Source organism: Notamacropus eugenii, chromosome 2, assembly GCF_028372415.1.
Source record: "Notamacropus eugenii isolate mMacEug1 chromosome 2, mMacEug1.pri_v2, whole genome shotgun sequence".
Classification (NCBI taxonomy): Eukaryota; Metazoa; Chordata; class Mammalia; order Diprotodontia; family Macropodidae; genus Notamacropus; species Notamacropus eugenii.
This window is the reverse complement of record NC_092873.1, coordinates 141,603,927-141,630,943: the sequence shown is the minus strand read 5'-3', so window position 1 is coordinate 141,630,943 and position 27,017 is coordinate 141,603,927. Positions and strand designations below refer to the sequence as shown.

At 35.3% G+C, this 27,017-nt stretch overlaps 1 protein-coding gene across 7 annotated transcripts in view; it reads right to left on the bottom strand.

Annotated features, from left to right (window-relative positions):
* Positions 1 to 27,017, bottom strand: part of RIMS1 (regulating synaptic membrane exocytosis 1) — a 717,070-nt gene that overhangs the window by 238,025 nt on the left and 452,028 nt on the right. The gene's annotated exons all lie outside the window — the stretch shown is intronic.

Sequence of the window (27,017 nt, the reverse complement as noted above, 5' to 3'; positions counted from 1 at the left end):
TTTCATATCATACATATTTCTGAGAGGCAGTAATGATCCACCAATTAAAATAAAATCAAAAATATATATTTTTTTAAAACATCACCCATGCCCATGGGATATATTGTGACCAATATATTTAAAGAGAATGAAGAACTCTGAGACATTTGATCACCAAATGAACAATACTGAAAGGATATACGCATAGGATCTTAGTGTTTTTTCTTTGTTTGTTTGTTTGTTTGTTTGTTGCTTTTCTAAGAAAAAAGGAAGCTGTGGACAAGATATAAGCAAAAGAAAAACTTGATGGGATAAAGATTATTTTTAAGATCAAATTATTGACCCAGTTTACAAGGGAAGAAGGTCATGAAAACTTAGGGACCTTTTTCAAGGTCCCAAATAGGTATTTGGTGGCTACTTGTAGAGAGTAGGTCTACTCCAGAAAGATAGGAAGAAAGGAGCACACTGAGTAATGTTGGTGGGTATTGTGAATTGGGAAAAGGAAGCAAATCGATTAAATATCAGATTAGTTCAATGAGGAGGATAGGGTTCACACTGAAGAATGAAGTAGGTCAGTTGGTGTTGGGATGCTTGATTAAATATTGGAAAGTATGTAAATTAGATGCCTTCACAGATCACGAAAAAAATTTTGGAATGATAGTCATATCAAAAGTAGGAAATTATTTTAAAAAATTACAACAGCCTATCAACAATATGCACATAAAGTATCTGTAGCATCCAGAGTTCCTATTTCAACACTGATATATCTACCATTTTTTTACCTTCACCTATATGATATTTTTAGAAGGCAAAAAAGGATTTTGTGTGCTGCATGATAATTCGAATAAATATTCATTGGTCTTGTGTAGTATAATATCTCAATACTATAAATAGCTAACTGCCAGGAACTAAAATGAAATACAAAACATTCTGTAAGGTCATTATGTATTCAACCCACATCCTTTGTCCCATATTTCTAGTATTCATAAAAATTCAAACTCTATGCCATGTTTGTTCCCAAGAACTGCGATTTTTAAAAAATCCTCCTTTAATACCACAGGGGGAAATTAGTATCATCTATAAAGAGGGTGTGATGTAGAAGAAAATTAAGTGTTTTTAATCAATTTTTAAAATATGTTCTAATATTTTTCTAGTTTAAAAATGCAGAATGCTCCCATATCTTCAAAACTGGGAGACCTTCAGCATTTACAGTGCCATAGCTATAATCAGTACTAATAATTTTAGACATTTTTCTATAAATAAAATATTATCATAGCCATCTTCATCATTTTTATATAAAAAGTGCACACACTATATACATAGACCACACAATCCACTAACATTTATTTTTTCTTGATTTTCTTTAAAACAGTATGATTAAATTAAGGTTTCATGTGTGAACATCATTAAGCAAGTAGAAACATTTATATTTTGCCAGAAACATCATGAAAGAAAAACTTCAGAAGAACCTAATCAGAGATTTAGAGCCAAAAAGGATCTTAGTGCTCATTGAATCCAAGTTAATCACTTCATAGATGAAGAAATGAGATCTAGAGAGCTTAAGTGATTTGCTCAAGGTCACAGAGGGCACAAGCAGCAGAGCAGGCATTTAAACACAATTCCTCAGATTCCAGAATCAGCGCTCTTTATACTATTATTACTGATCATAATAGTTAACATTTTTATAGCACCCACTATATTTCTGACACCTACTAAGATTCTCACGACAACCCTAGGAAGTGAGATGAGTAAACTGAGGCAGATAGAGGTGAAGTGACTTACCTAGGGTAACATAACTAAGGCTATGTTTGTTCTGAGACTGGATTTGAGCTCAGATCTTCTTGGCTCCAGGCTTAGTGCTTGATCTATGCACCATCAAGGTTTGACTTATTCCTAGCAAGTTTTGTCTATTTTGCCCTATTCTGGGGCAAAATAGGAGTCAGGAAAAACAGTCCCTCCCTATTAGGCAAGACAACCTCCAAAACTTCTCAGCAAAATAAATATTGATACCATTTATAAAGAACACCAAAGAAAAAAGATACAGGATTCCTTAGTAATTTGCTTTAATATTTAAGAATTGCTGTCTGGGAAAAACTCTCTTTTAGATCATACCTAAATCCCTCATTCTGACGCTTAAATTGACTCTCTCAAGCATGAGTAATATGGCAGGTGGGAGTTGCATGGGTAGAGCAATGGACTTGAAATCAGGAAGACATCTTCCTGTGTGTAAATGTGGCCTCAGAAGCTTATTATTTGTGTGACTCTGGGCAAGTCTCTTATCCCTGTTTGCCTCAGTTTCCTCATCTGTAAAAGCTGGAGACTGAAATGGCAGAACACTCCAGTATCTTTGCCAAAAAAAAAAAAACCCAAATGGGGTCATAAAGAGCCAGACATGACTGAAATGACTCAAACACCACCACCATGTATATGGCACCTAATCCTACATTTATAAATGTTTGTATCTAGGGGCTTAAATTAATTCTGTGCTGAACCCAGAAGAAGGAAGGGAATAAGAATTTTATATAGGACCTACTATTTGCCAGGCACTGGGGCTAAGTGCTTTATACGCATCTAATTTCATCCCTCCAGTTTTCTTAAACCTTTCTTTCCTCTATATCTAACTCTTAACCCTACCATGAGACACTCATCTTCCAATGCTTCACACTTTCATCATTCCCTCATGCCAGGGATTCCCTCCCTCCTAATCTCCACCACCTGGTTTTCTCAGCTTCCTTCAAGTCCCTGTTAAAATCCCATCATTTACAAGAAGCCTTTCCTGATCCTCCTTAAACTAGTGTTTTCTACCTGATATTATCTCCAATTTACCCTTTATATATCTTGATTTTATATTGCTGTTTTCATGCTATCCCCTCCCATTTAAATGTGAGCTCCTTCACAACAGGGGCTGCTTTTGCCTTTCTTTGTATTAACAAAGCCCAGCACAGCACCTGGAACATAGTAGGTACTTGACGAATGTGACTCATATCTATTATTGTGACAGTTTTTTCACATTTGCCACAACTAATAGCTTTAGTAGCTATTTACCACAGTTGTAGGGCTCAGTGAATGGAGCACAGGGCCTGAAGTCAGGAAAAACATGAGTTCAAATCCAGCCTCAGACAAGACCTGTGAGACCCTGGGCAACTCAAGCTACTTTTACTCATTTTGATTGATTTATTCTGTCACACTCTTCACAGCAATCATTCCAATCCTTTTCAAACCTCCTATACCACATTCTGCCTTGTCCTCTATCTTATTTAGAGGGCCTCTTCCTAATTTACTAAGAAAATTGAGTCCTAGTGGCTCAGTGAATAAAACACTGGGCTCAGAGTCAGGAAGACCTTAGTTCAAATGTGACCTTGGACATTCACTAGCAGTGTGACCCTGAGCAAATCACTTAACCTCTGTTTGCCTTTTCACTCCAGTATCTTTGCCAAGAAAATTCATGGACTATATGGGCTGTGGTGTCACAAAGACACAACTGAACAACAAATAGCTTTAAACTAATAATCTTATACTTTTGTAGGTAGCCTCTAAAAAGAGCAAAATTCAAAATACATATTCAACATTACCACACAGAAGAGTTACTAAAATGTAGCTCCTTTTATATTCTATTTACATTTCTTATAGCGGTTTCTGGCAGATATTTCTAATTCTCTCAATCAAATTGTGAAAGTTCATTAATAAGTTTATATAAAAAGTGATTAGACCTTAGATATCCAAATCTAATTATAGTTAACTCTCTTCTTTAAATTACTGTAGTTTCAAAGGAATTATTGACTTTCTGAGTGCACTCATTTGCCATTATAATCCATTTTCTTATTATTAATAATAAAAGGAAAAGCACATTTATACATTCAATAAAATTTGTTCCTGTGCGATTAAAAATTTTCCACACCACTAACATATTTCCATTATCATATTTACAATAAGTAATTAATATTATTGAACTCAAAGTGGCATAATGTATAAAATGATAAATGTATGGTGCATGTTTACAGAATTAATGTGAAAATATGCTGGGTCCGGTATTGATTAAAATTATGTGAGAACTAATTTATAACGATCATTAATATGAAATATGGAAGGAAACGAGTCTATAGCTTCAACATGTTGACCAATGATTATAATGCAAGGCCTTTGATACCAAGCTCAATAAAGTGTTATATTTGAGGGTACTGTTTATAATGAGTTTTCTAGAAGCAGAAATGCCATTTAATGAATTATAAGCAGTATGGTTGATCTTTACACATAGCTTTCAAAGTTGCCTCTGCTATACTTGAATCCGTTGCCTTTTTTATATCATTTTGCCAAATCCAAACCTTGAATTGTCCCATAATCTATCATCTCACCACTAGAGAAAGTCAAATGTGAATAGGGTACAGTATAAATATATTATCTAATCATAACTGGGCCCTGCCCACCAGATGGCAATACTTTCATTCATCTTGATTCACTCTATCACATTCTTCACAGAAATTATTCCAATCTTTCTCAAATCTCCAAGCACATTCTGCCTTGTCCTTCACCTTCTTTAGAAGGCCTCCTCCTAATTTAGTAAGAAAATTGAGGCCATTTATGAGGAATTCTCCAATTCTCCTTTATTCAGTTCCTCAAAATCATTCATTACTCTCTCTTTTTTGGCTTACCTACCTGATAAAAAGATAAGCCTTATCCTTGCCAGGTCAACTCTCTAGGTTTTTCAATATTTAAATGTTTCCCATGTTTTTTGTTGTGGTTTATTTTGTTTGTTAATTTCTTTGGTGGAGACAGCAGTTGTCTACTGGTGCTTTGCAAATAATTATCAATCAACAAGCATTCATTAAGCACCTACTATGTACCAATCAGTATTGGGTATTACAATGCAAAGAATGAAACAATCCCCTTGAAGAACTTAAATTCTAATGTGGAAGACAAGTACTTATATAAATTTTAGCAGCATAAATATAAAGTGAATAAATACAAGCATATACAACAGAGTTAAATGCAAGGTAGTTTTTGGTGGAAGGTAGTTGGGGACAGAACAGGCTTTATACTGAAGATAGTACTTGCAATGCATTGTGAAAGAAGAGAGAGACTGAGGCAGGGAAAAGGAATGAGTTCATTTCAGACTTGGTTTGGCCAGCACAGCGACATATAAGTGGGAGATGATCTGTATAGGAAATGTAAAAAAAGGAGCGATGTATAATGGGACTGGAAGGATAGCATACAGCCAAGTTATATAAGGTTTACAGTCTTAAACAGAATTCATAGGGATTCTAATGGCAATAGAAAGTCACTGGAGTCAATTAAGTAGGGGAAATCATATGATCTAAATTTTGCAAAAAGAAGCTTATGATATGATCCATAGTCAGCTAAAGGTCTTGCTTTAACTGATTGTATAGAGTTTTTCCATGTTTGAGTGCAAAATATATAATCAATGTAATTTCTATATTGACCATCTGGTGATGTTCATGTGTAGAATTGCCTTTTTGGTGGTTAACTAAGACTGTTATGGCCAGTTAGTTATCTTGACAAAACTTAGTCTTTACTCTGCTTCATTTTACAACCAAGGTCAAATGCCTATTATTTCAGTTATCTTTTGATTTTCTACTTTAATATTCCAATCCCCTATGATGAATGTGACATCTTATATTAGTGTTATATCTAGAAGATATTATGAATTTTCATAGGACTGATTAGCTTTGTCCTCTTTATCATCAGTGGTTGGAACATAAATTTATATTACTGTAATATTGAATTGTTTGCTTTGGATTTAAACAGATATGTGGTCATTTTTGAGATTATACCCAGTATTGCTTTTCTCACCCTTTTATTGACTATGAGGACTACTTCATTTCTTCTAAGGGATTCTTGTCCACAGGAACATATGTTGTGATCACCTGAATTAAATTCATCCTTTCTTTTCCATTTGAGTTCACCCACGATGTCAATGTTTAATCTTTTTATCTCCTGTTTGACCACATTCATCTTACCTTGGTTCATAGATTTTGCATTCCAGGTTCCTATGCAAGATTGATATTTACAGCATTATACTTTCTTTTTATCACAGATATATTTGCAACTGAGCTTCCTTTCAGCTTTGGCCCAACTGCTTTATTAGAACTAGAGCTATTTCTAGGTGTCCTTACTCTTCACCAATAGCATACTGGACACCTTCTGACTTGAGGGGCTCATTTTCCATTGTCATTTCTTTTATCATTTTAGTACTGTCCATGGAGCTTTCTCAGCAAAGAAACAGGAATGATTTGCCATTTCCTTCTCCAGTAGATCACCTTTTGTCAGAACTCTCCACTATGACCTGTCTATCTTGGGTAACCCTGTATGGCATAACTCATAGTTCCATTGCCATGGCAAGACAGTGATACATCACCTTGATGACAAAGGTCCATAATCAAAGCTATGTTTTCTCCATGGCTGGACTGTAAGGAAATCTGAGTACCACAGAATTGACACTTTTGAATTGTGCTTGAGAAGACTTTGGAGAGTTCCTTGGATAGCAAGAAGGTAAAATCAGTTAACACTTAAAAGAAATTCAGGCTGTTCATTAGAAAGTTGAATACTGAATTGAAGTTTAAATACTTTGGTTGCATAATGAGAAGACAAGGCTCGTTGGAAAACGCCCTGATGTTGGGAGACATTGAAGGCAAAAGGAAAAGGGCAGAGGATGAAATGGATAGTGTCATGGAAGCAACATATGTGAATCCAGACAGACTTTGAGAGGCAGGGATGGTTAGATGGGCCTAATGTGCTATGGTCCATGGGGTCACAGAAAGTAAGACACTCTAAATGGCTGAACGACAAAATCATGTAGTCAATTTGTATTTAAGGGAAATTTCTTCGAAAGAACGTGTAGAATGGATTGGAGTGGAAGAAACACAGCATAGAGATCAAGGGCCTCTTTTTATAATACAGGCAAGAGGTAACAAGGGTCTAAAATAAAGCAGCAGTTCTATGAGAAGAGGAAAGAGTAGGGAACAAGCATTTATTAAGCATCTAATATATGCCAGATACTGTGCTAAGCACAATACAAGGGTCAGTTGTGAGAAATACAGCGAAGGCAAAAATGGAAAGATTTGGCAGCTGATTGAATACACAGAATGAGGGAGAGGGAGAAGTCAAGGATAATGCCAAAAAAAATTTGGAAGACTTGAAGGATGATACTGCCCTTGACAGAAAGAGAAGAGTTTTTGGGGAAAGATAATGAATTCTCTTTTGGACATATCCAGCTTTAGATGTCTCCAGAAGGTCCATTTTACATATTCAGGAGGTGACTGCTATTCTAGGACTGAATCTCAGAAGAAAGACTAGGGCTAGATATATAGTCTGTGAGTAATCTGCACAGAGATAACAGGTTAACACAAGGGAACTGATGAGATTATGGATGGTGAGTCAGTCTAGTCCATGAGCTTCTACTATTAATCTTTTCATCTCTTCTCTCATATTGAATTTTGTTTTTAACTACTGGATCCTTCCCCGCTGCCTTCAGACATGACTAGGTCTCTCCCATCCTTAAAAATTCCACATCTGAATGTCCTGTTATCTTAAGATGTTATCTATGTCTCTCCTGTTTTTCATAAACTCTTAGAATGGGTCAGTTATAAATGTTAACTCTATTTTTTTTTTACTTTCTACTCCATAACCCCTTGCAATCAGTCTTCTGACTCCACTATTCAACTGAAATGACTCTATCCAAGGTTAGCAAAAAAAAATCATGACTGCTAAATTAATAGCTTTCTAAAAATAAATTAACATTTTATCTGACCTCTTTTGACACTGTTCATCACCCTTTTCACCACTGTCTACTCACTCTGCCCTTTGAGTCCTATGACCTTATTCTATTTTGATTCTGTCTGATCATTCCTTTTCATTCTCTTTGGATGGATCATATTTTGTTCTCCTTTCTTTGTATCCCTAACACTTAGCACACAGTAACTATTTAATAAATGCTTGCTGACCGACTCATCTAAACTAAGTATGGCTATTTCCTAAGGCAATACCCAGGGACCCCTTCCCTTTTTCCTTGGGAATCTAACCAGCTCCTTACAGTGGTTGAATTAGAATTTCTATGTATATTTCCCCAATCTCTACATGTAGATCTAGTCTCTCACCTGAACTCCAGACCCATGCTTATTACATACTGGCTGATAGACATATCTACACAGATGTCCCAAAGGCTTCTCAAATTCATTATGTTCCAGGCAGAAAACATTATTTTATTCGAAACCTCTAGCCTTTCTCCAACCTTGCATATTCTTTCAGTCACCCAGTTTCACAGCCTCAGGGTCATCTTTGACCCTTTCTCCCTCACTTCCTATGTACAATAGCCACCAAATTTTAGTAATTTTATCTCCACAACTTTACTTGTCTCCACTTAATTTATATCAGTCAGTCAATGAGCATTTGTTAAGGATTTAGTACATATCAGACATTATGCTAAGCACTGGAACTATGATGAAAAGTAAAAATAGCCCCTGTCTCTGTGTGTATAAAAATATATATATACACACATATATATATGTGTGTGTTACATTTGTATATTTGGCATTAGTCTCTCCTCTGACCTACAGTCATATTTCACCAGATGCACATTAGATATCTAAAACTGCATATCCTGTCCACATCTGAAACTCAGCATGATGAAAACAGAACTCATTATGTTCTCCTCATCCCACACCTCTCAATTCTTTTGAACTTTTCTGTTACTCTTTAGGGAACCAGTAACCTTATGGTAACCCAGACCTGAAACCATGATGTCATCCTTGACTTCGCACTCTTAGTCACACTACATAGCCAGTTTACACTGAGTGTTGTAATTCCTACCTTTGCTACAGAGTACATGGAAGGTAATCCGAGGAAAGAAGATATTGGCACCTACTGGAACCAGCAAAAGCCTGTGTTAAAAAATGAGATTTGAACTGAGACTTGATGGAGGCTGGGAAAACCAAGAGATGGAGGCAAGGAAGCAGGACATTACATCATGAAGGCCAGTAAAGAAAATGAGAGATAGGTTATAATGGAATTGAGTACGCTGATATCATTGGATTATAGAGTAAATTTAAATAAATAAAATATAAAAAGATTGGAAAAGTAGAAAAGATTCTGATTGTGAATAATACTAAATGTCAAAGATAGAATGTTATAATTATTCTTAATAATAATAAAGCTTAATTAATGGTGGTGGGTGAGTGGAGTATCGTAGTCAGAATATGCATTATAAAAATCACTTGGAAGATGAGTAAAGCATGGATTGAAGTCTGGACTTGTCATAGAGACTGGTTAAGAAGTCAATAATTCTGGTAAGTGGTGATGAAGTCCTGTACTAGTGTGGTAGGTGGTAGAAAGAAAGGGAAACATAAAGATACAAATAACAAGATATGACAACAAATTGGTTATGTATGAAGAGGAAAGAATCAAGAATGATGCCAGGATGGTGGTTCTCCTGAAGAAAGAAGTCACAGAGAAATTGGGAAGAGGAGAGAGATATTGACATGAGGGAGAAGACAATGAGTTCTGTTTTTGACATCTTGAGTTTCTGCTATGTACACATCATCCAGTTTCAGATGTCTGAAAGGCAACCTGTAATGTATGACTACAGTGTTTTATCCTCGAGGCAAAAGGGAACAATGAATGATTGTACAAGGGAGAGATGAGTATTGTATATGTAGTCATCTTATGGAACCTACAGAAGACTGTAAGATCACCAACATAGATAATGAAGAGCAAAAAATGAAAATAAGGCCCAGGATATAGACTTTTGGGGAAACTAAGGTAAGTGGGCATCACATGGATGAAGAATCAACAAAGGAACCTGAGAAGTACCCATACAAAGGAGTACTTATATGAATAGGAAGAGGGCTAGAAGAAAACACTCTTAACAAGAGTAGGCGTTCAACTGGATCAACATGCTGTAAAAAGGTCATGAATGATGAGGATTGAGAAAGGGTCCTTAGATTTGGCGATTAGCTGATTTGTAACTTGTCAGAAGAGTCAGAAGTCATACAAGAAAGGGTTTACTAAAGTGGGGCAGAGGAAGCAAAGACAACCAATGGAGAAGTCTCTGAAGATTAGTTAAGAATGGGAAAAGAGATAGAGGATGATGGCAGATGGCAATAATAGGATCTAGTGAGTGTATTTGAAGGATTGAGAGACAAAGGAATGTTTTTGGTTACAAATAAGGATCCAGAGATAAGGAAAGATTGAAGATGATAGTGCCTGTAATCTGCTAGAAACAGTGGAATGAAATAAAATCAAGGATGCATGCAGAGGGATTGGTCTTGGTATGGAAAAGAGACCAGAATGAAAGGAAAGATAAGGGAAAAAGATAGAAGAAATGATGTGAGACAGGGAAAGGAGAAAGGAGCTCTTGGCAAGTGGTCTTATTTTTTATGAAATAAAGGCAAGTTAAAAGCTAAAAGGGTGGGAGAGAGGAGCTATGGGAGGCTTCAAGAGGGACCAAAAGGTTTGGAACAGCCACTATGGAGAATTCAGATGGAAATATACAGGGGAGGAATAAAATATTTGCCTTAAGGATTTAACTGAAATGAGATAACAAATTTGTAGTTGACCCAGTCAATTCAGTTGTGTGGTTTCTTCCAACTCTGTTCAGTACCACATAAATAGGAGACAAGGTGACAGATGGTCCTGAAAATCTCAGCTGCAGATTTGGCAGCCCATGATATATGATAGGACCAGGAGGGAAGGAATTTAAGAACAGAAAATAGTATAGAATGAGTTGGTACAGGAAGGAGTCAAGATAGAGATAGCCAGGGCACAGATAAACGCATGGGAAACAATAAATGAATTGAACAGAACAGCTCTCATCAAATCTTAATTGAATGACTGCAAAAAAGCCTCTTAATTGGTCTTCCTGCCTCCATTTTCTTCCCTTACCAATCTTTCTCCAAATTGATATTCCTCAAACACACATTTGACCAGGACATTTCTCAATCAATCAATTCATCAGTCAATAAACATTTAGTAAAGACAGACCTTGCTTTAAAGGAGCTTACAATATATTGTAAGGCTTACAATATAAGGAAGTGAGGGGGTAACTAGGTGACACAGTGGATAGAGTGCCTGGCCTGGAGTCAGGAAGACTCATCTTCACGATTTCAGATCTGGTCTCAGACCCTTACTAGGTATGTGACTCTGGGCAAGTCACTTAATCCTGTTTGCCTTAGTTTCATCATCTGTAAAAGGAGCTGGAGAAGGAAATGGCAAACCAATCCAGTATCTCTGCCAACACTCCATGGGGTCATGAAGTCATGACTGAAAAATGACTAAACAACTAAAATGATCCAGAGTATCTTAGGAAAATCATCCATTGTTCCCTTTTGCCTCTAGGATAAAAAACAAAATCTTTGGCTTAGAGTGTAAAGTTCTCCACAATCTAGATTCTATCATTTCAGTCTTATTTCATGTTACTATCTTCATGCCCATCACTCTAGAGAAATCGACTAATCATACCTAATAGGTAATATTCAATAAGCCTGTCTTTGTGCCTTTTCACAGCAACTGGAATGTACTGCCTTTTCTCTTCTACTTCTTAGATTTCATAGTTTTATCCAAAGAAAAACTTAAATGTCACCTCCTGCATTAGTCCATTCTTGATGACCTAATTGTTTTAAATTGTCTTTAAATTTTAAAATTTCACTCCAGATAAATAATTACTATTCAATCTAAATTCTGTATCCTTCCAGTGGAAAGTAAGCTCCTTGAGGACAGGGACTATTTCTTTTTCATCTGCTAGTTTTTATTTCTAGTACCTAGCATAGGGCATGCACATAGTCAGCAATTAAGAAATGCTTGTTGAAATGAATTGAATCATGAAAATATTCTTAAGAGTTACTTGGTTTATTCCTAAGAGAACTTTAGCCTCTAGTTATGATTTAGTTACTTATCAAATAAATAGTGATTTCTATGATTTAAAAACTGATAGCTCTTTATATCTGCCACTATAAGATAATATATCCCATGAGTAGACAGACAACATCAAATAAGTAAAAATACTAATACAATAGTAATAATAAGCAATGACACAACTAAGAATGATAAGAATTATAAATGACAATGCAAATTCTTGTGAGTACCAAGAATTCTAAAAAAAGAATTGATTCTTCCGAAAGTTTCACACATCAAATGTAGATTTAGCTAACATACATCAAATAAGTAGAACCAAATGTAATATATATTGAAGATGTAGGTGTTGGAAGAATATACACCAAACTTAGGACAGTTGTGGAAATGCTAAAGCTTCTCATCATTAAGAGAAGAGTTTCTCAGCAAAAAAGATTTGCCAAGTGCCAGCTACGTGCCAGATAACAAGCTAGGTACCGGTGATATAAAAATGAAACAGTTCCTGCTCCCTGGGAGCTTACATTCTAAATCCTTGGGAGAGATCCCATTGTTAAATTCAAAGGAAAAGTATTCATGATTAGGTATGTTATTTCTGCCTTACACATGTGATCTTCCAAGCCACAGCATTACAGTGGATCACATGTAGGAATTTCATTTTTCTAAGTTCTAACAAGTGGTGAGTGAAGATATATGGAGTGCAAATCATTTCCCACATAGCTTGTCCAGAATTCTAATCAGTAATTAATACAAACAATTTAAAAATTATGCTTTATGTCTCTGGAATCTTAATCTCTCCATACAAAAGAGAAGACAGTACATGCACAAAAATAAAATAAATAGAAATGATTGTCAACAATATCTCTTCTTAGCTATCAGGAGTTGATTAGTTTGTAGGTTAACAAAATGTTTTCTTTTATTCTCCCTTTTGAACCATTTTTATCATCATCAAAATCTCTACCTGATTGTGGTTAGAGAAGACAAAGTTGTATCTGGACTAATGCATCATTAAATGGTAACTACTTCATGAGAAAAATAATTGTGGGTATACTGGACTAATTTCTGCCCAGAGTACATGCATAAACTCATAAATACACATATCTGTACAGAAAAGCAGCTAGGTGGCTCAGAGGATAGAATATTGGTCCAGGAGTCAGGAAAACCTGAGTTCAATTCCAGCCACAGATACTCGCTAAGTGTATAACTCTTGGCAAGTCTTTAACCTCTGTTTGCCTTAATCCACTGGAGAATGAAATAGCAAACTACTCCAGTAACTTTGCCAGGAAAACCCCATGTGGGATCAGGAAGGGTCAGACACAACTCAATAACAATACAAACAAACCAATATTCACCTACAGCTTTTTTTTAGGTCTTATAATTCTAAGTACAATTATGAAGTATGCTTTGATCTAAATGCTAATCCCACAAAACGAGAAAATATATATACTGTGTTCATGCATTTTATAAATGTTTATAAACTGAAAAGTTATACGATGTTAAACTAATCATCAAATTGTCTTGGGAAATATTTGAAAACTGAAAAACGTGACAGTGTTATGCACTATGAGATTTTGGTAAATGGCAGTAGAGAAAAGATGTTTTTTTCCTTTATCATAGTAGTCTAAATGAAAAGTGTCCTCAATTAATAAAAGGAAACTATATTTGAATGAGGAAGGTAATATACAGTTGCAGTGATGGAGCTATCTTTGTACAAAATCAGTGCCATGCTGGGAATAACAGACATTTATTAACTCCATCTCAACTTATTTTAAAACAGTAAAAAGGAAAGATAAATAGAAAAAGTTTAAATGACTGAATTTTCCATACTGATTTTAATATGAGAGGGAAATTACACATTTTTTCTTATGCTTACTGCGACAAAACTTTAAAACTTGTTAAATACATACAAATTCAGGCAATGATTTTTTTATGTTCAATATTTTGATCTAGTCCCCAAGACAGTAAATGGTGACTGAAGAGTGAATTATCACTGGATAGAGAATAGTACTTATCGTTAGGATGACCTGGATTCTATTTCTACCTCTGTTATAGAAGGTCTGTGTGACTCAGGGAAAGTGATATAATCATTCAATTCTGTAGGCACTGCAAAGCAGGTTCCAGTCTACATTGGTAAAGGGAGCTTCCTTACTGGGAGTTACCTACCAAAAAAAGTACAGCTCTGGTCAAAAAATTTTTTTGAAGTCCAAGTGATACAAAGTCTACATTAAGCTTCTACTAATATGTCAATGATAAAGAAATCTTATCAATACTTGTTTGATGATAGTGATGGTCCTGGTGATGGTGATAATGATGATGTCCCTGAAAATAGACATCCATATTTTAAGGCATGGATTAATCTAAGGCATTGTTTTTAATCTAAAATTAATATAAAATGATTGTCTACCTTTTGCTTCATAAAGTGGGTGATGGTGGCTATCTTTGTTCCTGAAAATGTGTCTTGCTTCCTACCTCATCTCCCCTCCTATATGATATAGATTTTTTATATAAATTCTGACAATTTTGGGGGTGATTGAGGGTTTTTTTTAGCCCATGGACAAATAAAATTTTTTCTGTTCCTTGGGTTCCTTGTGAAAAGTTGTGTTCTTTGACCTGAAAGGGAAACTTGTGCTCAAGACTTGTCCCCCTCCAAAAAAAATTAACTCATATTTTATCTGTATATATTTTGTACTTATGTATATACTAGTGTCCCTCAGTAAAATTCAAGCTCCTTGAGGACTGAAATTGCTTTCCTTTTGATTTTTCTTCCCCTAGAAACTATAATAAATGCCTGTCAGATTGAACTGAATTGCGCAATTGAGTGCTTTGTACTTTTTAGGGTAATGTATAACTTTAAAAAAAAAAAATTCCCTATGAGTTCATTTTCAAAAGTCAGTGTGGAAACAGGGCTAGCTTATCTGGTACATAGAAGTGCTGATTCCAATCAGACATATCAATGAAAATTAATCAGGCTGTTCAAGCACTTATCATGTTATATCATATAGTAATAAACGTATGTCACACAAAATGCTATCCCAACAAAAAGAGGTACAGTTTGTTCTTAGAGCTATCTTTATAGCTGCACCACAGATAACCTGGAGAATTAGACATGTTCTATAGTATAGACGAAGAGCTGCTAGGTGGCTAGAGTGCTAGGGCTGCGGTGAGGAATACTCATCTTCCTGAGTTCAAATCTGCATTCAGACATTTCCACTCTTCCAAATTCTGCTTACTCTTAGGCTCAAGAAGAGGCTAGACTTACCTCTTCTGTGGTCCTCCACTTTTTCATCTCAACTAAGAATTTCCACTTTTTCTATTTTCTAAATTTGAAAGAAAAACTTTTAGATATACAGAGAGGCTTAGGAAAAGTAGTTTCTTAAAGGATATTTGCCCAAGTCATAGTCTGAATATCTTAATCCATTTTGTTTTTACAAAAGTTCAAGGGGGAGAAGGTATAATATACAATAGTATTAGACTCTGAATGCTAAGCAGAGTTTTTTCAAAAAAAAATTCCATATGAGCTACTTTGAAAAAAACACTATTTCAATCTCTGTGCTCACTGTTTAACCTTGAATAAAATAGGAAGCCATTGTACTCCAATTTTCCACTTGCTCTTATTACTAAACCTTTATGTGGCGATTTGCAATCATGTTATCCCTTACAAAATCCCCTGAGCTTCTAATGTCTACTTAATTAAGGTAGACAACCCTGGTATAAAAAGATTAAATGACTTTGGTCACATAGCAGCTTTACAGTAATACCAGAAATATGTATTCTACCTACAAATTAGAATGATAGTGCTGTTTACTAAGATGCTTTGAAAACTATTGAAGAGAAGCACTCTAAAAATGCAATTTTCATTCTTCTTGTATAAATCTACTTATCAAAATTACTCTATGACCTCAAACTTTAATCCCAATTTTTGCTTAAAGAGGGAAGGGATGCTTTTCACCTAGAAGTACTGATAAAAATGCAAATCCTATTATTATCCTTCTACAAGCAGAGAGGACTCCCATAAATTTAGAGAGGAAGGGATCTGGAATAGCTCAGGCACTGTTTTAAGGACAAGAAGTAGAGATAGAGTTTATTTGGCCCTTCCACCACAGTCAGGGCCAATTACTGAAAAAGAGATAAAACTAGTCTAATTCAGATGTAGGGGTTGTTACAAATTACTGACTTGTGAAATAATTAACCTGAAGAAACCATGAGAACACAGGCTTAATCTATGGTGCATGTACATTATCGCTGGTGTTCATACATTATAGGTTAACACTGCTTTCCTTCTACTATTCATTTTTAAATTAAGATAATAAGCTTAACCCTTACAGGAAAAAAAATCTAAAATGAATGGTTAGGATTTAGTTTTACTCTGTCATGACAAGTGGCAAATGAAATTTCCCACTAATTACATGTCAGATTAGCACTGGAAACGTATCCATGGAAACCATTTTATAATATTTAACTTACAGTTTTAAAAAGTATCAGAATACTATAAGAATATCTTAATATCTTGCTCTTTTGTCATATGGTTAACTGCCTGGGATTCTATTTTCCTTCCTTCCTTCCTTCCTTCCTTCCTTCCTTCCTTCCTTCCTTCCTTCCTTCCTTCCTTCCTTCCTTCCTTTCTTCCTTCCTTCCTTCTTCCCTCCCTCCCTCCCTCCTTTTTTCCTTCCTTCTTTCCTGAAGTGACTTACCCAAGGTCACACAGTTCAAAAGTGCACAGTCTTGACTCAAACCCATATCCTCAATTCTAGAGCCACTGTTCTTTTCATTGTACAATGTTACCTACATAGTTAGTGGTGGACAAAACACAAATACTACTGTTGAGTTCAGTTCTCTACATTGTGAAAGTGAAGTTCCATGGTAACATATTGAGTAGAGGTATAACAAACACGTCCCAATAACCATGATCCTCTATGGTATGCTTGTTCTCCAATTCTCTCAATGATTCCATAAACATTTATAAATGACTTACCATACTTAAGAATTTCCTGACACCTAAGAAATTCAGATAAAATTAAGCAAGACAGGGTGGCATAGTGGATGGAACAATGGACCTGCATTCAGGAAGACCTTTCAAGACTCACCTGAGTCACTTGATAACTACATGACATTGGGCAAATCACTTAATCTGTGTGTCAGTTCCTTTGTCTATTAAAAAAAAAAGTCTGGGGTATGTGTATGAGGGATGGACTCAATGATCTTGAAAATCTGTTCTAACTCTCTAAATCTAAGTTACTGTGATCCTAAGTTTTTCATTCATTCCTAATAAAATAGGAAAGCAAAATAACTGAAAAAAGGTTTATCTATATCTCTAGATAAACATATACATATACATGAGTACATATATAAATATATGTCCACATATATGTTTGTATATATAATATCTAAGGCCACAAATGTTAGGTTAAAATAATTAGCAAGGTTTAATAGCAAGTCATATATGTATGGCCTTCTTTGCATCTCATTTTCTTCCTTAAAGAAAGAGGTTAGACTAGATAACATCTGAAATTCCTTTTGACTAGATCTATGATCTTATATAAACTTGTGAAAATATATATATATATACATATATTATATGTGTGTATGCATGCATATATATGTATATACGTATATATGTGCATATATGTGTGTTCATACACACATACACACACATATATATACATATATAAAATGTATGTATATGTGTATGTCAGGCTTAAAAATAGTTAAAGAATCTGCTCAACTCACATGGGTATAGAATGGTTAACTGTGCACTACAAATCACTAATTTAACAAGCTAGATGGAGACTCTTTTAAACACCATGTCCACACAAAGAGAAGAATTTGGGAAGTGCTGTACACAGGGTATAAATATTTAACTGCGACTTTCCAACTGACCAGGCTTCCACATTGACACTGAGTATTCCATTCACGTGGGAGAACAGGTTGTCACGTGCAAAGCCTCGGAATAACCAGCCAGGAAACCCTGTGGAAAAAATTGGGGTTTATTTGTTTTCATTGTTTGGGGACTTGATATTAACCACAGGCTTATGAAATTGTAGTGTTGGGCATGTTCTCAGCAGAGACATTAAAGAAACCCCGTGAGATGTAAATCATCTTTGATAAAAGGAGATGCCAATCTTTATCAAGACCTCACACCCAAGCAACACATCCTGCAGGCACTGACAAAACAACATATCTTACAATAGTAATTCTGAACGTCAAATGAATATCTCCGAGACTTCCAAATTCCAAAGACACGGAACTATGGTGACTATTACATTGTGGTGAATTACTTATCCTAATTCCAAGGTTACAAAAGCAAATGCCAAGAAAAGAGGAACTCTAAGGATAAAAAGAAGAGTGAGAAAGTGTGTACATTGCCCAGCATTGATCTTTATTTCTCAAATTTATATGAAAGAAAAAATAAAATATGGAAAATGAATCTACATCTGAGAAACTGAGTCCTGAGAATACTAAAGAAGCTTTGAGAAAGGATGCTTTATGAATGTTGGCAGCATTGAATTTTCATTCTTCTGCTATTTTAACAAAAAATTCTAGTGTTAATATATAATAGCTTTTTAAGTTAGATTTGCTCTGACTTAGAATAAGAAGCAACTTGGGCAAGAAACAAAGTTTCAGGAATTTTTTCGGTACTCTTTAATATTTGTTCATTTAAAGAAAACAGGTATTTATTAGTATGCTTATACAAGTTATGGAAAGCTAAATTGCATCTATGCTTATCTTATACAATTCTGTGCTACAATGCCTTCATTAGGTACCTAGGTAATGCAGTGGCTAGAGTACTAGACCTGAGTTCAAATTCAGCCTCAGACAATTACTAGCCATGCCCACCTCAATTTCTTAAAATATAATTAAAATAATAGAACCTATCTCCTAGGAGTGCTTTGTGGATAAAATGAAGTAATGTTTGTAAAATATTTTGCATACTTTAAAACACTATTTAACTGCAAACTATTATTATTATCAACTGCAGAGTTCTAAATAAGGGAAAAGGTATATAGGGTGGCAGAATAACTAGAAGGAAAAAGGTTAATTATACTTCTAGGATGGAGGCAGATCAAAATACTTCTGCATCTTAATAGCAGTATTCAGAAGTAGCTGTGTTCAAAAACATTCAACCCCACGTGTCCACACAGTTTAAAAAAGAAAAGGACCTCTCTGATTTTAGATAGACTGGTCCTTGTAGATACAGTCTACCCTATGTTCTCATATGGAAACCTTTCCAGTTTGGTAGTACTGGCAAAACTTTACTTAATATAGGCAATGCAATAGGTTAAGTCAGGGGAAACATAAAACAAAATAAAATAAAAATAAAAAGCTTTCTCAAAGAGCTTACATTCTACTGAGGAGATACAGTAAGTACACAGATAAGTAAAAACAAAGTAATTTGAGGACGGTGAGTGTGTGGTGAAATATGTGGTTCTACTGAGGCTTAGCATAGGAATCAGCACCTTAAATAAACCTTAAGAAGCTAGGGAAAATAAAAGGTAAAGGTAGAGGGTGAATTCTAGTTATGAAGAATAATCTCTTTAAAGGTAAGGAGATGGAAGATGGTATACAAGAATGGGGGACATTCTTGAAAGAGTATAATATAAACTGAATAGAAAAGATTGGTGGGAGCTGGTTTGTCAAAGATTTAAAAGGGTCAATTTGAAGAATTTAAAAACCAAAAAAAAAAAAAAATCACTTTAGCATGGCCAGAATCACTTTTATGACCCCAGGAAATGGAATCACCTAATCAATGAGAGCCAGAACAACACAGTAGATTGAATGCTGCTCAATTAAATTCTATCTCTGATTCATATTAACTTTTTGACTATAAACATGTGTTAAATGCTACACCATACAATGGAGAAAGTGACAGATTTAGAATTGGGGAATGTAAGTATAAATTATATCTTACTACCCATGTAACTCTGGGTAATTTATTTAATCATTCTGGAGTTCAGTTTCTCATCTATATAAAGAAGTGAGTCTAAATGACTTTTAAGGTCTCTTCTAACTCTAAATGTATGAAAATCTCTGAATCTTATCTGTAAAATGGGGATAATAATATTACCTACCTCACAGGATTGTTGGTTGTGAGGCTAAAATAATCCATGTATACAAATTGCCAAGTTTAAAGAGGTATGCAAATGTCAGTTGTTTAATGAATAATTCTGGACTTTTTGAACTTAGAGAGAATACAGTAACTGATATTCATAATAAAAAGTTCCAGTTATCAAAAGAAATTGAACCATGTTTACCTTACATTGCCCTATAATATCAAAATTCAGATGGACTTAGTACTTGCAATCTGTCATCAAAATTAACAAGTTGTCCTCAGCAAATTAATCAGAAGGAATAATTAATTGAAATCAGAAGTATACAGATGGCATAGATGTACTATCAGTAATCATTGGTGCCTTCCTCCCAAACTGTAACTACCCATGTGTCTTGTCAGCACAGGTACAACAAAAAAAATTGCTAATTCTGGTTGAGGCAATAATACAAAGGGTGTGTGTGTGTCTGTGTGTGTGTGTGTCTGTGTGCGTGTGTATGCATGTGTGCACCTGCACTTGTACATGTGTCTGTACACACAGACAAAAAGTTTTCCTCTATTGCCTGAGGCACACAAATGTTTACCCCTACTCTAGTACTCATTTGCTTATTCATGTAGCTAGCAACTTTGAGTAAAGATTCAAAACCAGCTATTCAAAATTACTTATTCTCCACAGTTCTAGGTAGTTAATATGTTGGTAGAATACATTAAAAGTATACTTTGATGATACATTATGGCAACCTAAATAGGAAGGACTATTTTACCAATATCTTATCAGAGTCAACCCAAATGTGCAGTAAATGAAGAATGTATTTGTTTATAAAAGATGCATCAACTAGATGGTACAGTGGTTACAGTACTGGACTTGGAGTAAGGAAGATTTGAGTTCATTCTGCTTCAGACTTACTAGCTGTGTGACCCCAGGCAAGTCATTTAACCAGTTTGCCTCCACTACCTCTTCTGTAAAATGGGGATAATAATATTATTTACCTTCCATGATTGTTGTGAGGATAAAAATGAGATAATAATTGTAAAGTTCTGTGAAAGTCTTAGAGTACTATAAAAATACTAGCTATTATTTCTTTTCCCTCAAATATTTCAGGAATAAAATATGGTGAATATTGGAAAGATTGAGGGGGGAAAAGAGGGTCATGTATTTTTCCTCTTATCATCCTAGACATGGAATACCTATATAGGAGAGTTTTCTAGCTCTATTTTTTATAACCAGAGTAATAATGTCTGAATTTTCAAGAAAGAGAACAAAGTAATGATATGTAATAGAGCTGTCAAAATGTCAAAAGATGAAATGTTTACTTTAAAAGGAAGCTACCAAAGTCAACCTTCCACCTAAAAAAACATTAATCAGCTATAATCTTGTTACTGTGAAGTTTTCATTGATATTCCTCTTTGTGTTACTCTAAGAAAAAAGAAACTGCTTATACTGACAATGATTGCAGTAATATTAAAATGGCAATTATAATCTAAACATCAGCTATATTTACGCATCATGATTCTCTCAATGACATTGATATCTTTTCCATCCAAGAATAAGTTGATGTTTCAAACAAATACAGAAAAAAAAATAATCCTCCTATTCTATCTTGTAATAAAAAAAAAAATCACCTGACATACACAGATCACATGAGCATAACTAAACTGAACAGATGATACCATAGCCGATCCAATCATTCTGCTTGTCTCAACAATGATCTCAAATCATCACATGGACAATCTAGTTGATTTCCACACAGTCAGTCTTGAAGATTGTCCCAAATGTCATCTGACCAACTGGGACTGACTTGGTTTGAAAAATATACCTTCCATATATTCTAGCATATAATAAGTGCTTAGTAGATGCTAACTGAATGAATAAAGAACAGATATTTTATTACAATAATACTGCCTACATTAGCAAATGAGGTGTCATTTGTGACAAATATTAATGAAGGTCTTAAGATCCATGAATAGATTTTATTAATATGGGTATTAAGGTTGATGTTGTGATGTATATTGCAATGATTATAACTGGAAAATGTCTATCAAAAGAAACTGAACTCAATCTTATTTTCATTTCATTCAATAGAAATGGGAGCATACATTTGAAAATGTGACACATTTGTTATTCAGCTTAGAACTGCATTTCCAATCATTCTGGAACATGGGATCAATGATGATCATTGATGATCAAGTAGTAAAGCAACTTGTATGGCATACTGGATGTGGGATCAGGATTGCCCTCATCCCTTTCTAGTTCTGCAATCATAGGTGAATCGTCTAATCTCAAAGAGCCTCAGGTTATTCTCTAAGAATCAGTGGTCCTTGACATATCACAAAATATTGGAAATACACTTGTATAGTGTTTTAAAGTTTGTCATGAGCTTTATATATTATATCTCACTTGATCATCCCAACAACCCTCTGAAGGAGGAGCTATTATTATCTCTCTCTTATGGATGAGGAAACAGTTTGAGAGAGGTTGAGTGATTTGCTAAGGGTAGAAATCAGGTCTTCCTACTCCAAGTCCAGTCTTCTATCCATTGAACAACCCACCTATATTCATTTTATTCATTTTTCAAACTGTCAACCAATCTTGCATCCTTGCAGAAAATTCTATTGTAAATTTGGGGAAAAAAGAAAATTCTATTGGATTTTTGCTCTCCAAAAGGATATTTTAATTTCAATATAACTAGTTTCTCATCACTATCAGCAAAGGGCTGTAGCTTCTATTTCTTTTCTATTGTAGTGGGTCTCAAACTTTTTGGTCTCAGGGCACCTTTACACTCTTAAAATTTATTGAGGATCCTCTCACAAGGAGTTTTTGTACATATTGGTCACATGTATCAATGCTTACTCCATTAGAAATTAAAAATTTTTGAAGTATTATTACGAAAATTATTTTGACATTATAGCCCTGAAAGGGTCTTTGGAACCCTGCAGAGGTCTTTAGACAATTCACTGACAACGATTGTTCTAGTATAGTGATGTCAAACTCAAATAAGAATGGATCCTTGAAGACCACATGTTGAATTAGAACACCACAAGCTAATATAGTCCATGTTTTATTATATTTTACTGATTTTGCTAAATATTTCCCAATTATATTTTAATTTGGTGCACTAGGAAGCTGTGGCCCCCAGATACCTCTGACTTAATGTAATAGAAAAAAGCACACATATATTAGTATAGATTTCCAAATTGGACCTGTTAGTATACACGCACACACACACACACACACACACACACACACACACACAGAGTTCTTTGATGAGGACTTAGAAGTTTTATCATTTTATGAGCCAAACTATGCACCCAGTTCCATGCCCAAGTTCAGAGTAGGTCTCCAAATGACTGCTGAGACCTAAGGATTAAATAATGTCCATTTACAGCTAAGAGGGAACTTACAGAGCATAGAATGTAAACAAAGAAGGAAATTAAGAGATCACCTTCAATCTTTTTGTTTTATAGATAATCAAATCAAAAAAGAGAAGTGACTTTCTTTAGATCACACAGTTAGTAGGTAGCATAGCCATGATTTGAGAGTCACTGTGGTATGAATGAAAAGAAAAGTGGTTTTAGAGTAAGAAGATGTAGTCAAAATCACTTCTTTGATAATTGCTGCCTCTACAAATCTGGGGAAAATTATCTCTCTGGGCATTTTTTTCATCTGTAAATTGAAAGAGTTGGACTAAATGTTCTCTGAGGTCTCTTTCAGTTCTAGGCATACTCTCCAATGACTCAAATCCAAACTCTCTGGGTGAAAGTCATCAAATGATTCTAACATACATGAACTGGAGTCAATCTTCAGAAACTTAAATTCATCATCATTCTATGCCTTCCCTAATTTATGCCAGCATACCCATGTCTGATCTAAAACAAGAGTGTCTATTGGACATATAAGGTGTTTGCAATATTTTTTCTTACTATAAATAAATAAAGAAATAAAATGAAATTAAATTAAAAATAAAATGAGATTGTCCTCTGGAGTAAGGGAAATCTGGCATTGACTGCTGATTTTATCTCCATAACATATTTTGCATCACTTTCTTTCCTCTAATACTGCTTCCACCTTGCTGCAGGCCCTTATCATTTCGTATCTGAACTATTACAGTAGACTGCTGATTGGTCTAGTGTGATTGGGTCTGATCATGTCATCTCTCTATTCTAGTGCCTCCATATCACTCTGCAGATCAAATATAAAATACTCTTTTTTTGCATTCAAAGGCCTTCATAATGTGTTCCCTTTCCTCATCTTTCCACTCATCTTATATGGCCTTAAATACAAGGTGATCTAGTAACTCTAGCCTCCCTTCTGTCCTTTGAACAAGACACTCCTTCTCCGGACTCTGGGTATTTTCACTAGTTGCCTTCACATGACTAGCATGTTCTCCTTTCTCACATTATACTGTGGTTTACTTTAAAGCAGGGCCTGTCTTTTACCTTTCTTTGTTTCACAGCACTTAGAACAGTGCTGGCACACGGTAGACGTTTATTGATTGACTGATGTTTCCCCCAGTACCTCGGGAAGATTCAATTACACTAAGTGAAGCAATGCATTGGAGATAGAAAGTTTCTGTTCAAGTGGGACTGGATCATTTTGAACGGAAACTATTTCCAACAACTAGTTGTTTTTTGTTTTTTGTTTTTTTTTTGATGTTGTAAACATTACAAGTCATGCATGAACATTTCAGTTATTCATAATTCATTAACACTGTGAGTGATCAGTCATCTTTCAATCATATCCAATTCTTCATAACCCCGTTTGGAGTTTTCTTGTAACAGATATTGGAGTGGTTTGCCATTTCCCTCTCCAGCTCAACGTCCAGATGAGGAAATTGAGGCAAAGAGGGCTAAGTAAATTGCCCTGGGTCACCCAGCTAGTATGCATTTTAGGCCATATTTGAATTCATGAAGATGAGTCTTGTCTGATTCCAGGATCAACATTCTATCCACTGTGCTCATTCATATTATTAATGAATATTTAAAATTTTTACATTAATTCTTTTGGGTAATGTAATACAGTCTATTTCTACCTACACACCATCCCTTGAATCATCAGGAGAAATAACATGGAAAGTTTTATTTTGGATTGGATTTTCCCTTCAGATTAGCTTTCCGTTTTTATTTGGTGTGGGGAAGTCTCAATGAGGAAACTACTTTTATCAAAGCAGATCAGCAACTACTTTGCAGTTTATGACCTTGGAGAATTATGCAAGACACTAAGCATTTAAGTGACGCGTCCATCATCTCATAGCCAGTATGTGTCAGGGTCAGGACTAGTGCTCTCCATCCTTGAGAGACAGATCTCATTCAAAGCTTATCATCTGAAAGAACAGAGAAAAGCATTTTGGGCATTGAGAAGGGAAAGTATGAGTGGTAAGAACTATATTAGCAGGAAGAATACCATCGAAAAATCTGTAGAGTGACCGAAAAGGCAGATTAAAATCTGACTGAGCAGAGATGAACAAGTAACCAAAGAGAAGAGGCACTTCAATGGACAAATAAACCCTACTGAGGAAGAAAAGACTGCAGTAAATTGCTGTGAAATAATAGTAGATTAACACTAAGAAGCATCGTGATGATCTAACCAGTCAGTCAACAAATATTAAGATTCTGTTCTGTACCAGGCACTGTGCCAAACTCTAGGGATACAAAAAATGTCAAAAATAGAAGCCATGCTTTAAAAGCATGGACCATATTTTAATGAGGGAGAAAACATCTATGTATATATAAAATAAGTGGTGTATAAGAGAGACAGTCATAGAGGAAAGGCAGTAGAACTGTGAGAGTGGTTGGAGCAGAGATCAGAAGAAAAGACATCTTGCTGAAGAAGCAATTCCAGTTGAGTCTTGAAGGAAGCCAGGGAAAACTAGGAGGTAAAGAATAGGAAAGAGAACATCCTAGGCATGGGGAATAGCCAGTGAGTAGGGAGGTGAAGTATCATGTATGAGAAGGAGAAAAAAGTAGTATAGCTAAAGTACATAGTGAAGAGTAATATATACAACTGGAAAGGCAGAAAAGAGAAAGATTTTGAAGGGCTTCTTGGGGTAAAAAGATGAATTTTGTATCTGTCCTAAAGGTAAAGGAGAACAAAGGAGTATGGGGGTGGTATGGTCAAACATGTTTTAAAATCATTTTGGGAACTGAGTAGAGGGTAGACTGAAGCATGGAGAGATTTGAGGCAGGAATACCACTCAGAAAGTTATTGTAAGAGGGGATGAGAGCCTACACTAATGTGGTAACAATGTGAGAAGAGGCAAAGTGACTTTTAGGAAACAAGTTGTGAAGGTACAACTAAGATTTTTGCAATAGATTGCATATGTGGGGCAAGTGAAAGTGAGGACTGGAGGATGACATTGATGTTACCCTCCACAGAAATACAAAAATTAGGAAGAGGGGAAAGTTTATGGCAGGACAGGAGCTAAAATGAGGTCTCTTTTGGACATAATGAGTTTGAGATGTCTATGGGAAATTCAGTTCAAAATGTGTAATAGGTAATTTGATGGTACAAGACTGGAAGTAAACAAAGAGGTTAGGATTGGATTAACAGATCTAGAATCATCTAGTTAGCTGTAATAGCCTCTAAAAGAGCTTTGATTGGACCCATATGCCATGGGAGTTGTAGTTTTACTAGCTTTAGAAAAGAGGAAGCAAACTAGAAGATTTGTAGGAAAGATTGTTTTTTCCCACATAAAGCAGGAATTTTGAGGAGCTCTCAAGAGAGAATGAGAAAATGCATAGGGACTGGCAGCAGGCATACTAGGGCAGCAATGACTGGCTACTAGTAGCTATGATCTTGGCAATCTCCTTCAAGACCACAATAGACAACCTTTAAATGGACATGTTGTGAGCTATGTGACTCTTTTCATTGGGGGTGCTTGTTCTAGTAGCTGGATCCCAGGACGAAAAATTTCAGAGAGGAATCTAAGCCCTGCCACTGCCTTAATCCCATGTAAGTGTGGAGTTTTTATCCTTTTACAGAATACATGTAATGTATCTAATCTTATTCTTAATAAATAGTAGACCCTGGTAGACCCTGTCCTAATGCTGCCTGGTGTCTCTTTATTCATGCAAATAATGTCAGAGATTATTAAGAGCCACATAAGAAAGAATGACCTCTCCCAGCCCAGGGGTTGAATCT